Genomic DNA, 10,726 nt, shown 5'->3' with positions numbered 1-10,726 from the left:
TTATATATTTTTTAAAACATTGGCATTGTACCATTAAGATCTTCAACTATTTCAAATATGCTCTCTTTCAGCTGCATTTTGAGTTATACTTGGGCTAGGAACCTGGTCACTAGTAAGTACACTATTTCTATGTAGACATATCCCTTGTGAATTCCAAATAACCAACTTGCAAGTGACATTTTGAATTATAACCCTGCCGCAAACTGGGAACACTCTTTAGGTGGCTTTTAAAATTTTTAGAATCCCAGAGTGATGATTAAAGATGGCTGTGCCCATGTAATATCACTAGCAACTGATGACCTCTTTCTCCTCCTTGCCTGGTCCCTGTGGTGGCAGGCTGGGCACAAGGACCATGCTGGGCCAGACCCTCTGAGAAGTTTCTGCAGCACTGAAACAAGGCCAGATTACACCAACAGAGCTCTGTCAAAAATGTCTCTCTCTTATCAAGAAGACCAAGTTTCTAAATGCCTACATCACTGTATCAGAAGAGGAGGCCTTTAAACAAACTGAAGAGTCAGAAAAGAGATCTAAGAATGAACAGTCACTTGGGGATTTAGATGGAATTCCTATTGCAGTAAAAGACAACTTTAGCATATCTGGCATTGAGACAGCATGTGCATCAAACATGCTGAAAGGTTATATACCACCTTATAATGCTACAGTAGTTCAGAAGTTGTTGGATCAGGGAGCTCTACTAATGGGAAAAACAAATTTAGATGAGTTTGCTATGGGATCTGGAAGCACAGATGGTGTGTTTGGACCAGTTCAAAACCCCTGAGTTATTCAAAACAATATAGAGACAAGAGGAAGTAGAATCCCCACAGTAAGAATGAAGATTTAGACTGGCTGATAACTGGAGGAAGCTTAGGTGGGACTGCAGTTGCTATGTCGGCGTTCACATGCTATGTGGCTTTAGGATCAGCTACAGGAGGATCGACCAGAAATCCTGCTGCCCACTGCGGGCTTGTTGGTTTCAAACCAAGCTATGGTTTAGTTTCCCATCATGGTCTCATTCCCCTGGTGAATTTGATGGATGTGCCAGGAATCTTAACCAGATGTGTGGATGATGCAGCACTTGTGTTGAGTGTACTAGCTGGACACGACACCAATGATTGTACCACAGTACAGGACCTATTAATCCATTCATTTGGTTTGGCAGATGTGAGCAAACTATGTATAGGAATTCCAAAGGAATATCTTGTGCCAGAATTATCAAGTGAAGTACAGTCTTCTTGGTCCAAAGCTATTGACCTCTTTGAGTCTGAAGGGGCCAAAGTAATTGAAGTATCCATTCTTCACACCAGTTATTCAATTGTCTGCTATCATGTACTGTGCACATCAGAAGTGGCATTAAATATGGCAAGACTTGATGGGCTACAATATGGTCACAGATGTGACATTAATGTGTCCACTCAATGTGTCCATTCATGGTTGAAGCCATGTATGCTTCAACCAGACAAGAAGGGTTCAATGATGTGGTGAGAGGAAGAATTCTCTCAGGAAACTTTTTCTTATTAAAAGAAAACTGGGAAAATTATTTCATCAAAGCACAGAAAGTGCAACGCCTCATTGCTAATGACTTTGCAAATGCTTTTAACTCTGGAGTAGACGTTTTGCTAACTCCCACCATCTTAAGTGAGGCAGTACCATACTTGGAGTTCATCAGAGAAGACAACAGAACACGAAGTTCCTAGAATGATATTTTTACACAAGCGGTAAATACGGCAGGATTGTCAGCAGTGAGTATCCCGGCTGCACGCCCAAACCAAGGGTTGCCAGTAGGACTGCAGTTGACTGGACATGCATTTTGTGACCAGCAGCTTCTTATAGTAGCCAAGTGGTTTGAAAAACAAGTACAGTTTCCTGTTTTTCAACTTCAGGAACTCATGGATGATTTTTCATCAATGATCACTCAGGGCACATCACTCAGTAGGGCAGGAAGAAATTTCTGGATTCTTCTCATTCAACCTGAGAGGAGAGGAAGGCCTCTAGAAGCTGAGCTCAAGTTCCCCCTCTGCTTAACCATAACTCACCATTTGCTTTGTTCTAACATGACTGTTCCATATGACACAAGGAATATCTTCCAAGGCAGTTTCCTCCCAGAGTCCTGAAAGGAAATTAGGAAAATGTAAATGTCCTCTGCTTCTGGCTTTCCCACATCTACCAGGTAGAAGCACGATGCAAGATTCTCACCACCTGATGTCTTCTCTCCTTCCCAAAATTCATCAGGACCCAAGGGGGAGATTTTCATTTATTTTCCTCTCTGGAATGCACTTCTGCCACTTGTGTTTCTTCTTCTCAGGGCAACAAAACTTCATGCCCAGGTAAATTGCAGAAAACGGTGTCCCCTCTATGCTACGGAATAATCTGTAAGACCTAGTTCAACCAAGCTGGCTTTTAATACACTAAAAAAGCCAAAGAAGTTTTGAAAAGCCCTTTCTAATTGGCAAGTCCTGGTTTCACAAAACTATTTAATTAAAAAAAATCAAACTAAAAGATGTTTTAAAATAATTCCTACTCTGGGCATCAAAAGCTAGATAGTTTTCCTTTTGCATTTCTGTTATAGAAACCCTAATCCTCGTGAGGCAAATGGATGCTTCTGGCAGCACGGGAAGGGAGACACCTGAAAAAAATGCATGAGGAAAACACTCCAATAAATTGCAAATAATAAATTCCCAGCACGGTGCTCTCAACACTCTTTTCTTGAGTGTCTAGTATGTGCCAGGCTCCAGGCAAAAGCTACGCGGCCAGTGTGGCTCACTCAGGTTCGTGAGTGGTGTGGAGCACAGATACATAGCTGGTGCAAAAGAGTTCAGTTGGCAATCCGCTCTGCCCAGGATTTCAGAGAATTGGTTCTAAAGTATGGATGAAGTGAGACAGAGAGTCAAGGGGAGGAAGGAAATCCAGGCAAACAGAGTGCCGTGTACAAAGGCACAGAAATGTGAAATATCTGCCCCATTCAATTGATTTCAAACAGCCTAATTGGACTCAATGTAGAGAGGTTGGGGAGCAAAGACCATAGCATAAATGATTTTCATAGCATGAAAAGGAAGAACATGATCAACTTGTGTTTAAGAAAGATCACTCTAGCTTCAGTATGGACAGAGTGGAGAGTGTTGAGAGTAGAGACCAGGAGACTAACTAGTAATAGTAACAATAATAACAATTGCCAACATAGTGCTCCCTGTGTGACAGGTATATATTTAATCCTCACAACGATAACAACCCATGAGGTAGGTGCTATTAGTGTCCTCCTTTTACAGGAGACTGAGGCTAAGAGACGCTTGCCTTCCTAACTGCCTAATAGGCAGTCTGACTCCTGCATCCATATTCTGGCTCTGTTCTTTGCTGGCTGTTTTATGCCCACAGAGCTCAGGCTTTTGCAGCAATCCAGGTCAGGATAATGGTGACCAAGGATTGTGGTAAGCAGAATAAATCCTCGCCTACCAAAGATATCCACTCCCTAATTCCCAGCACCTGTTACTACATTAGGTTACATGGCAAAAAGGGATTAAGGTTGCAAATGGAAACTTTTAACTCACCTTAAAATACAGAGACCGTTCTGGACTATCTAGGTGGCCCAAAATAGTCAAAAGGGTCCTTAAGAGTGGAAAAGGGAGGCAGAAACAAAGGATCAGAGAAAGAAATGTGATCATGAAAGCTGGGCAGAGAGCTATAACATTGCTGGGTGTGGAGATGGGGGAAGGGGCCACAAGCCAAGGACTACAGATGGCCTTTGGAAACTGGAAAAGGCAAAAAAGTAGATTCTCTCCTACAGCCTCCAGAAAGAAATGCAGCCCTAACAAGTCCTTCATTTTAGCTCAATGAAATCCATATCAGACTTCTAGCCTACACAACTATAAGATAATACATTTGTATTGTTTTCAGCCACTAAGTGTGTGATAAATTGTTATGGCAGCCATAGGAAGTCAATAATAATGACCGTGAAGAAATCACCAACTCAAAGCACACTTTGGAGGTTAAATTCACCTCTAAAGGATTTAGAAATCCAGTAGATAACTAGTGCCTTGCCTGTTGGAACATGGCTCCAGGATGATATGAAAGGAGATGAAATGAACTCAAAAGACTCCATTTTCTCCTCTGAATCTAAAGTCACTTAACTGATATACTGTGTTTTGATTCCTCCAAAGCATAGTGTCATCCATTTATTCCATACTTTTCTGCTTTTATTAATTTGACTTCTCTCATTCAGCCTTTCTGTTTGTATCAACAGCCTCACCAGAAATTCTCTGAATTTTTTCTCTCCATTTTCTCAACCCATAATTACCAGATTCAGACCTTTAGTGGACTGAAAAAGTATCACATCATCCTTGTCTCCTTCTACCTCCTTCTGGTACATTTTCCAGTTTTCTCTTCATATGTTCTCTCAAGAAATAACTCCAATACACTCTTTGATGAGATTTTGCCTTATAAGACACAGACATCCCCCCAGGGAGCTTCCACTATCGGGGAGCCCAGGCCATCAACACTAATAATAAAGTGTGACATGGTGGAAATACTCAACCTAATGTAAGGAGAGGAGGCCTTCAGGGAAAGCCACACGCTTTTGCATGGATGTCTTTAGAAAGCAATTTCCCATCATACTTCTCTCAGCTTTTCTACATTTTGATTTTGCAAGCAGGAAAATGTCTGCCTAAAAAGCTAAGAACTGGGCTCAGGCAGACTTGACAGAAAAAGTGCTTGCACTTGCACAGTGTCAGAATCACAGCCACCTAAGGTGACCCAAGCCCTACCTTTTACTGGTCACATCAAAGGAGAAAACATAAAAAGAGGAGATATCCTGGCTTTCTGCTACTTAAATTTGCTTTACAGAGGAAATAAAATAGTTCATTTAATGGGAATAAACATTCAATTTAAAGTTACAGATATATTCTGGGGAAAAAAAGTTACCATCTGTTCCCTCTACTTGAATATAAGTTTGTTTTCTATATACAGAATGACTGCATCTATCCAAAAAGTATATGTTGAGCTGAGTGCTGCAACAAAGACATCAGTGACATAGTCCCTGACTTAAAATCTAGGACTTAAAATCTGCTTGAAAAAAAAAACTAAACATACAACCTTGAAGCCCTATAATAATAATAGTCATAATACTTTTTTAGCTCTTTTTATATATGGTTTTATCTACAGTTAAATTATAAAAGCAGGGCAGAACAAGTCTGCAGAATTTCAGAGAAAGGAGCTAGAAGGGGGTCATAGTTCTGGAAGGCTGGAGGGAGGACGCAGTGTCTCAGCTGGACCTGGAAGATGGCCTGGAGAAGCACCAGAAAATCTGAAACATCCAAAACCAGAGAAGTAGGATATTCATGAGAAGGCTGAGGGAACAGTAAATAGATCAGTTTGGCCAAAACGAAGGTTACAAGGGGAGGTGTTGCCGGATCATGGAAGACTCCCACACTTTTCAAAAGGGGTATTTGCTGGGAGCATCAGAAACCACACATGACCATGGTACAGTTTTCTTACATATCCATTTTCTCTGAAGCTTTGGAAAGTTCAGTCTGTAAACTTGTTTTACATATTATTTTCATAGAAATGCAAACATTGGTATATTTTTAAGTAAAATAATAGAAATTTGCATGAATGTTTAAGATAAAAACATTTCAAAGAATGTTGTCCCTTGCAGCAGGACCTCAAACCCTGAACGTTCACCTTCCCAGACTCTTTCTGCTCCCTCACCGCCAACCTCAGACAATCGATAAGCTCAGTTAGGTGCAACTCCTCTCCTTTCCCAGTTTGACTCCTCCCCTGGCAGACACTGTGCCAGCTCAGGTTCTTATCAGTTCTCACTCAGGTTATTGCAGTTGAATCCTACCTGGACCTGCTGCCTCCCCATCATTCCTTCCTCCTCTCCTTCTACACTACGCCCAGGGTTCCAGGGTTGTCTTTCTTTCTTCTTCATTTTTTTTTTTATTTTGTTTGTTTGTTTGTTTTGAGACGGAGTCTCGCTCTGTCGCCCAGGCTAGAGTGCAATGGCGTAATCTTGGCTCACTGCAACCTCTGCCTACAGATGTGAGCCATGCGAGCCACCACGCCTGGCCTCCTTCTGGTAGTTTTTTTTTTTTTTTTTTTTTTTTTGAGACAGAGTCTCACTCTGTTGCCCAGGCTGGAGTGCAATGGCCCAATCTAGGCTCACTGGAACCTCCACCTCCCAGGTTCAAGTGATTCTCCTGCCTCAGCCTCCTGAGTAGCTGGGACTACAGGCGTGTGCCACCATGCCTACTTAATTTTTGTATTTTTAGTAGAGATGAGGTTTCACCATGTTGGCCAGGATGGTGTAGTTCTCTTGACCTCGTGATCTGCCTGTCTCAGCCTCTCAAAGTGCTGGGATTACAGGTGTGAGCCACCCCACCAGGGTGGTCTTTCTAGAAAGAAAATGGAATCATACAGCTGTAGCCCTTTTTGTCTCATCTCCACCTTTCATCTGTGCTCCAGCTACACCAACTCCCACCCACCCCATCAATAGTCACCCCAGGAAGTTCCCTGGCTGGACTTTGTTGTACCACATCCGTCCTGCACACACTGTCCTCGTCCACCTGACAAACACCTCATATGTTGAGAAAACATTTCCTGCAAACATTGCTCCAACAGTTTGCCTCCTCATACCACACTATCCTTAGAGAAACCAAAACCTCAATAAATTCTCTTGAAGGGGCTTTCTTTTCTTCTATTCCTGGAATAACTTATTATCCTCCATGTTTTTTAGCTCTATTTCCAGGCTTTCTTGAGAGTCATCAGAAATCTGCCAATATTTTATTATCTGAGAAATACTTCTGAGGCAACAGAAACAGGACACTGTCTTTTAGATCTTTTATCTTCCACATAGCCAATCCCAAAGCACAAATCATTTAAAATGGCTCAATCAATATATATAACTGGCTTACTATGATGTGTAGGGAATTTTTTTAGGTGCCGAGGATAAAGAGATGAGTGAGACACAACCCTGCATTGACAACTTTTTTTTTTTTTTTTGAGACAGACTCTCACTCTGTCGCCCAGGCTGGAGTGTAGTGGTGTGATCTCAGCTCACTGCAACCTCTGCCTCCTGGGTTCAAGCAGTTCTCCTGCCTCAGCCTCCCATGTAGCTGGATTACAGGTATGCACCACCACACCTGGCTAGTTTCTGTATTTTTAGTACAGACGGGGTTTCACCATGTTGGCCAGGCTGGTCTCGAGCTCCTGACCTCAAGCAATCCGCCTGCCTCGGCTTCCCAAAATGCTGGTATTACAGGCATGTGCCACCGCCCCCAGCTGAGAAATTAACAGTTTTCTAAGTATCTCTATTTCCAGCCCATGCCCAGAGCCAATTCTTAGCTATCACGGAATATGGGTCTCACTCGGTCACTGGTTGCACCAGGAAATAGGCCTAGGAGAGCCCCAAAGAGAAAGCTACTCAGTGAGTCTAACCACATGGAAAGAATCCTACCTCACCAGCACGCAAAGGCAGTGGTTTTATTTTGAAATAACAGGTTACTGGGCCCTGGCTTCTCCCCTTGATTCTTCTGTGATAATCCCCTTCGCAGGGTCTCTTGCAGTACAGAACAGGTAGAGCCAGGTACTCCCAGTTCAAAAACAACTTTATTTTCTCTGAATAGAGATCTTTCAAAAGAAGAAACATAACTTGATCATTATAATTTAAGCCTCAGTGTTCTCTTTAGCTTGGGACTAGTCAACATGGTTATCAGTCTTCTCTGGTTATCCCTGCCTCAACTCAAATTTTTTTGCTTGATCTATTCTTCCTTGCCCATAACCAACCACGCCCACTTTCTTAATTATTCCATTCCCATAAAACAGTGCCAGAGCAACTTCTTTCAGGTATGAAGTGACAAGTTTCCTTCTGCTTGACTGTTGTGGAAACTACTTTCTCCATGGTTACTGGGACCCTGATCTGGTCTGGGTCTCAGATTCTACCCGTGAAGTCTTCTGAACTCATCTGTTACTTTTCTGGCATTCTGCCAAAGGATTTTGTCCAGGAAGATATCTTTACCCGATCTTATTCGTTTCTTCATCTTCCTCACAATTTTTAAGCTTCTAAAACCCCCACCAGAACTCAACCAGTCAGCTAAAGTTTATAGAGTCCCTGATAGGGATCAAAAAAAATTAATAACTATGGGCAAAGCAGAAGTAGGATCAGGTCAGTTGCATCAGTCACCACCTTAGCTAAATACTAGAGAAAGAGATTAAAGGAGATACTGTAACCTGAATCCATGAGCCCAAATGAGTGCCCAAGAAGTGTATGAGACATTGGGCTTTGGGTCAGAGAGCTGGCACATTTGTGTCCCTGGAAAAATCAGCTCTACCAGCCAAAAGACAAAGGCGTTTCATCAGTTTCGTGGGACATTTTTCTCTGACAGCTGCCTAGGATTATCTCTTATCCTTGAAACCAGAGGGCTTAGGTAGTTCTGGTCAGCTCTGCCACGGACGTATAGCCAGTATCTCTACAGGAACATTTAAGAGCTTTTGAGTCTTTGTCAATATCATCTGGTAAAAGGCCCATGGACTCCTTGCTAACACAAATGTTGACCCACTAAAGACTGAATGGGATGGTCATGGACCCTCTTCAACCCCTTATGAACCTCATTCTCATCTTATTTTGCTAATAGTTCCTAAGTTGATTAATTGATCAGGTAAATCCAACCAGACTAAATTCTCAAAGAGCAAAAATATATGTAATTATCGTTCTGTGTTTTCCCCAACAATTAGGGCCATTCTAGGCACACAGTGGCCTGAGACTCACAGCAGGTCATCTGATGTTGCTCCTTTGATGGTACCCACAGCTGCCCCTCACCAACCTTACGAGTGCTCATTCTGACCCTCCATCTTCTCAAAAACTCCCTCTGCAGGCTCAATATTTGCTTAAACATAAGCAAATCTACACACTTCAGCTGACTCAGGGTTGCAGATTGATAGGAATTCATTCTGGACTCATCATAAATGCTTGTATTGTAAATATGATTTAGCACTTAACCATGAATCATCCTGCATTGTTCTCCAGTTGTGTGCACTTCTCAAACAACAGACTTGCATGGTGGTAAAGAGCTCTGACTTTGAACTGACATAGTTCAAATCCTAACTTCCCAACTGACAGTAGAATAAATTAAAATACCTGTAATATTTTACAGTGTTACTGTGAGATTACATAAACTAGCGCACATCAAATACTGTGTCTGGCACAGAATAAAGCTCTCTAAGTGCCAGTCTTATAATCCCCAAGTGGGGCAAGGAACATCTTGCACTCCTCATTTTCCCCTTATAATCTAAGCACACAATAAATGCTAGGCACACAATGGGTGTTTAATACATGCTGACCGACTGATTGAATAACTTCCCCAATATGGCATCCTTCCAAGGCTGATTAAAAACATTTCTGCCCAAGAATTCTATGACAATAGTTACAGCTGCTATTTAGGCTCACATTTTGACTCATTATCCCATTGCCCTCCTCTCCATCACATACTCCTTTAAAGTAAGAAAGAATTCCCCGTGCTGTTCCAGTGGCTACAGGTCTCATGGCTGCAGCAGTGAGTCAGCAGCTCACCCTGCGGCTGGCAGCTCAGACCCAACCGCGGCCCACTGTGCTCAGTGTGTCCTGCAGCAGCCACGGGTGTTCCCAAGGATACTGCAGCATCCCACCTGGGCACTGCAGTTATCTTGGGTCCATGCCTCACTGCAGCTTGAAGCCTGATGCTGATGAGTGTGCAGAAGAGCTGCTTCACTTCAGCTGCCTTTAAGGCCCTGGCCACTTCTGGTCCCCAAAGCCTACAGTTCAGGAATCAGAGCGCGTTCCTGCCAAACAGGATCCTCAGTAGTACAGTCTGGCAGCCATCTGCATACTGGCCAAAGCACATGGAAAGCTGCGTCCACTGGTCTGAAAAGCATCATTTTTATTACTGACTGTGCCTAGCCAAACCTTGAGCAAGGGAGTAGGAAGATTGGGAAGGAGAGTCGTCTGAGCAGGGCACTTATGTGAGCCCCTTAGGGCCTAAATGTGCTTGTTTGGGCTGAAGGGAAAACAGACTCTATTTTCTCTTAATGAGACAGTACACTCCTTGAGAGCAAAGACTGTGTGGGGTTGCAAAGGCATCCCCGGTGCCTAGCCTGCACATAGGAGGTTCTCAATTCATGTTGACAGCTATGTGCCTAGCCTGTACATAGGAGGTTCTCAATTCATGGCTGATGAATGGCCAAGCCCATCAAGTAGGAGTGCAATACTGCAGTTTCCTCCCATGTCCCTGGAACACCGCCACCTGTCCCCCACCATGATTCCTCCCTCCTCACCTCTACCACATGTTTCCAGTGCCCCAGGAGCAAAGGAAGAGCTCCCTCTCTCTCCGCATTGGAACCTGGTCTTTGAAGTTGCCCCCCACCTTAGAAGCCAGAAGAGAGTCTTTGATGGAAGGCACACAGCTGTTCTAGCAACTGAATGGAGATCATAGGTACATATAGATAGATAGATAGATAGATTGTGATACTTCTGAGAGATCTATCTCAGTTCCCAGAAGAGGAAAATGGCATGGCTTTTTCACTGGGCATAGTCACTATGAGCTTCAATGACTGAAATGGAAATTAAAGTGAAAGGGTTTCCTCAGTCCCCAATAATGTATGTTTCTGTTTTGCCTTATACGAATTTCCCCCTAAGAGCTATTCTATTTGATAGCCTGCCTCTCTTCTCTCTCTCTCTCTTCACTTTCTTTCTCTCTCCATCTCT

At 43.0% G+C, this 10,726-nt stretch overlaps 1 pseudogene; it reads left to right on the top strand.

The window, feature by feature from the left end:
* The first annotated feature begins 352 nt into the window (after window positions 1-352).
* Window positions 353-9,749, top strand: LOC117076608 (annotated as a pseudogene).
* Window positions 9,750-10,726: the final 977 nt, after the last annotated feature.

Source organism: Trachypithecus francoisi, unplaced genomic scaffold (genome assembly GCF_009764315.1).
Source record: "Trachypithecus francoisi isolate TF-2019V2 unplaced genomic scaffold, Tfra_2.0 Lachesis_group5, whole genome shotgun sequence".
NCBI classification, from domain to species: Eukaryota; Metazoa; Chordata; class Mammalia; order Primates; family Cercopithecidae; genus Trachypithecus; species Trachypithecus francoisi.
Note: the sequence above shows the minus strand (reverse complement) of the source record. Positions and strands in the feature narration are given on the sequence as shown.